Source organism: Scyliorhinus canicula, chromosome 18, assembly GCF_902713615.1.
Source record: "Scyliorhinus canicula chromosome 18, sScyCan1.1, whole genome shotgun sequence".
NCBI lineage: Eukaryota > Metazoa > Chordata > Chondrichthyes > Carcharhiniformes > Scyliorhinidae > Scyliorhinus > Scyliorhinus canicula.
Window position 1 is genome coordinate 73,549,389 of NC_052163.1, and position 4,624 is coordinate 73,554,012.

At 53.1% G+C, this 4,624-nt stretch overlaps 1 non-coding gene across 1 annotated transcript; it reads right to left on the reverse strand.

Annotated features, from left to right (window-relative positions):
• Window positions 1–2,629: 2,629 nt before the first annotated feature.
• LOC119953783 lies at window positions 2,630–2,823 on the reverse strand. The gene has a single exon (XR_005458103.1). It is a non-coding gene; the product is annotated as a U2 spliceosomal RNA (small nuclear RNA).
• Window positions 2,824–4,624: the final 1,801 nt, after the last annotated feature.

Below are 4,624 nucleotides of genomic sequence, written 5' to 3' on the forward strand. Positions count from 1 at the left end.
GCGCCTCGCTCGGCCCGTTCCCCACGGCGGCAAACCCCCACCCCGGCCCCCCCTGCAGACTCTAGCTCCTTCCTGGCCATTTCAGCAGCAACCCGGTACCCTCCCCCACCATCCCCCCCCCCCAGGCTAGGACCCCTCCCAGCCACGTTACTCCCTCCATAGCACTCCCGTGAGCCAGCTAACTTATTCTGACCCCGGCAGCTCCTGCCACACCTCCGACCCCTCCCAACGTGGGGCTACTCCTCCCCTCCCAGACCCATCAGCAGAACCTCCTCCTCCTCCTCACGCTCTTGCGCGGGAAAGAAGCCCGCGCTTCTCAGCTCCGACCCCGCCCCCATCCACCCTCAGCACAGGAAACAGCAGAAAAGCCCGCCCTTTCCCTCTGCCCGACCCCGCAAAAAAAGACAGCACCCCACCCACCCTAGAAACAACCCACAACCAGCTTAAAACAGCATGGAACAGCATAAAACAAAGACCCTTCCCACCAAAAGTTAACACAGTTATTTACAAACCCCCGACCCTCAGTCAGAGTCCAACTTCTCGGCCCGCACAAAGGCCCACGCCTCCTCCGGGGCCGGTCCTTGTAGGTGACCCACAGACGTGCCGGCTGTAACATGCCAAACTTCACACTCTTTCTGTGGAGCACCGCCTTCGTCCGGTTGTAACCGGCCCTCCCCTTAGCCACCTCCGCACTCCAGTCTTGGTAGATCCGCACTACCGTGTTCTCCCACTTGCTGCTCCATTCCTTCTTGGCCCACCTAAGCACGCACTCTCGGTCAACGAACCGGTGGAACCGCACCAGCACCTCCCGTGGCGGCTCATTCGGTTTGGGCCTCCTGGCCAGTATTCTGTGGGCCCCCTCCAGTTCCAAGGGCGCCTGGAAGGACCCAGCTCCCATCAGCGAGTTCAACAAAACGCCCACATAGGCCCCCAGGTCTGACCCTTCCAGCTCCTCCGTGAGGCCCAGGATCCTCAAATTTTTCCGCCTCGACTGGTTCTCCATCTCCTCGAATCGCTCCTGCCACTTCTTGTGGAGTGCCTCGTGCATCTCCACCTTTACCGCGAGGGCTGCGGCCTCATCCTCTCTTTCGGAGGCTTGTTGTTGGAGCTCCCCGGATCTTCACCCCCTGGGCTGTCTGCGTCGCCAGCATCTTGTTCGTATTCGCCTTCAGCGAGTCCAGCAGCTCCACTTTTAGCTCCTGAAAACAGCACTGGAGAGTCTCCTGCTGCACCTGCGCCCACTGCCTCCATTCCTCGAGGCCTCCGCCGGCCGCCAACTTGATTCTCTTCCCCCGCTTTTTCTTAGGCGCTACCACCGCTATTCTGCTGGCCCCGCTCCTGGTCAAGACCATAGACCACTGGGGATCCGCTGCAGACACTTTCCCACGTCGGAAAAGTCAGTTCCTGGCGGCAGCTGCCGAACGTGCGGCTTAGCTCCGCATAGCCGCAACCGGAAGTCGTGTAGTCCATCCCTGTCTACGCAGTACTCCAGGTAAATGACCTCCCTGGCGTGGAAGACACACTTCTCTCTTTTGAGGTGGATGCCCGTCTCTGAAATGCGACAGACCGCCTTGTCCAAGTTGCTGAAGCGTTCTCGCTTCATCGTGCCCTCGACCAAGTCATCAAAATAAACCACCACACGTGGCAGGCCCCTCAGAATGTTTTCCATGACACATTGGAAAATGGCACAAACCGACAACACTCCAAAGGGATATCTAGCAAACTCGTAAAGGCTCCTTTGGGTATTTATTGTCACACATTGTCTGGACTTAATACCAGTTTGAGATATGTGTAAACAAATGACCTCCAGCCAATTTCACATACAAATCTTCGATTCACTGCATTGGATACCTATCCAATCGGTAGGCCCTATTCACTGTCACTTTATAGTCGCCATAGTGCAGCAGCAGCCCAACAAGGTGAGGGGGAGAAAAGAACCTCTCTACTCCCCCCCCACCTCACAGCCCGATTGACGAACTACGAGCCAACATCCGAGAGACCGCCAAAGGTGGAAGAGTGTGGCCGAAACGTGCAGATGAGGGCAACAGCAGAGGGAAGGTGGAGGAACAAGTGCAGGGCAAAATGGGGAAAGAACAGACAGAAACTACAGAGAATGGGTGGGAGGGCAGCAGGACAGTAACTCCTGGGAGGAGGGTGACCACTAGCGAGAGAGCTAATCGGCGGGAGCATGCAGCAGATAGAGACTGCGGCAGTCCCCTAAAGGGGGGTGGGGGGGGGGGGGGGTGGAGAGAACAGCGCCTGGCAGGAGGGGGGGGGAACAAGCAGCGGGGGCGGGGGAGAAAAGTAGGAATAGAGCTGGGGAATACTCCTCAAGAGTTTCGACTGTTCCCACCTTTCTAGACTATACAAAAGTCTCCTTTTTCTTTTGGACGAGGTTCACAATATCCCTCGTTATCCAAGGCTCCCTAAACTTCCCATCCTTACCCTTCATTCTCTCAAGAACGTGACTTTCCTGAATCTTAATCAACTGTCGCTTGAAAGTATCCCACATGTCCAATGTTGATTTATTATCCAACAGCCGCACCCAATCCAAACCCTTCAATTCCTGTCTAATGTTATCGGAATTTGCCTTTCCCCAGTTTAGCACCTTAACGCGAGGGTTACCATCACCCTGTCCAAAAATATCCTTTTTTTAAATTACTTTTCTGAGTTACAAAGCCAGGGCTCCTTGCCTGCTCCAAAAACCAATTCAAATTCAAATTGAATCCAATTCATGGTCCCCACAAGAGAAACATACCAGATCCGAGCCGAAAGGCAGAGCAGATACTACACTTGATCTTAGCCAAAAGGCTGAAAAGCGATGTCCAAAACTATCCTAAAACGTACGGAATTGTGGTCACTACTCCCAAAATGTTCCCCTACTGAAACCTCAACCACCTGTCCAGGCTCATTCCCCAATACCAGCACTGCCCCTTTCCTAGTTGGTCTATCTGCATAGTGCCTCAAGAAGGCTTCCTGAGGGCAGCACGGTGGTTCAGTGGGTAGCCCTGCTGCCTCACGGCACCAAGGTCCCAGGTTCGATCCCGGCTCTGGGTCACTGTCTATGTGGAGTTTGCACATTCTCCCTGCGTTTGCGTGGATTTCATTCCCACAACCCAAAGATGTGCAGGGTAGGTGGATTGGCCACGCTAAATTGACCCTTAATTGGAAAAAATGAATTGGGTACTCTAAAATTTAAAAAAAATAATAAAAAATAAGGCTTCCTAGATACACCTTACAAACTCTGCCCCATCCAAGTCCCTAGCACGGAGTGAGTCCCAGTCAATAAAGGGGAAGTTAAAATCCCCTACCACAACAACCCTGTTAATTTTGCACCTATCCAAAATCTCTCTACCCATCTGCTCCTCTATCTCTCGCTGGCAGTTGGGGGGCCTGTAATAAATACCCAACATTGTGATTGCCCCAACATTGTTCCTGAGCTCTACCCAGATTGCCTCATTGTATGAGCCCTCCGAGGTGTCCTCCCGCAGTACGGCTATAATATTCCCCTTAACCAGTAATGCTACTCCCCCACCCCTTTTACATCCCCCTCTATCTCTCCTGACGCATCTACATCCTCCAATGTTCAGCTGCCAATCTTGCCCTTCCTTTAACCACGTTTCTGTGACAGCCACAACATCATAATTCCAAGTACTAACAGGTGCTCTAAGTTCATCTGCCTTACCCACTATACTTCTGCCGTTGAAACATCTTCAAACCACTGTGTTTGAGCAGACAGGGTGATGTTGTTCTATTATTTTGGTGCTCTATTATACACTTTTCAGTTTTTACACCTTCGAAGCTAACGCTCTGGTTCCCACCCCCCCTGCCGTACTAGTTTAAATCCTCCCAAGTGATTCTAACAAAAGTCAGACTTTCCCGGTGAATCCGCAAGGGGGAGGGGCAGCACTGGTAGGACTGCTACCTGGGGATCCAAATCGCTCATGACTGGAAGGGGGTCCACAAATGGAACCTGACCAGTCTGACAGAGGAAGTCAAAAAGGACCTGCAGAGGTGGAACACACTCCCACTCTCCCGGGCGAAGAAAGTACAGGCTATCAAAATGAAGGTACTGTCCGGGGTACCTCTTCCTACTAAGATCCATCCCCATCTATATCCCCAAGGCCTCCCAAACCTACAATCCTACCACTGGGTAGCGACAGTGGAAAGGGCTGGATCAAGGAACCAGAAGCCGAGTGGGTGCATGTGGAGGAGGCCTCCTGCAAAGGGACCTCTCTCCGGGCCCTCACCACGGCAGCACTCCCATCCCCTCCCAAAAAACACTCCAGCAGCCCAGTAGTGATAGCCACCCTCCAGACTTGGAACCAACTACAGCAGCAATTCAGACTGACCAAAATGCCCGCCAAAGCCCCCACCTGCGATAACCACAGGTCCACACCAGCATTCATTAACGCCACCTTCAAAATATGGAGACAGAACAGGGACCTATACACTGACAGTAGGGTCACAACACTGGACGAACTGACGCCAGTTTCTCCAACTAGCTAAAGGCAATGAACTCAGATACCTGCAGCTTAAAAACTTCCTACAGGAGACAAGGACATACCCGCAACCACTGTGACAGACACTATAAGAAGAGCTACTGGACGCAGACATCCTGGGC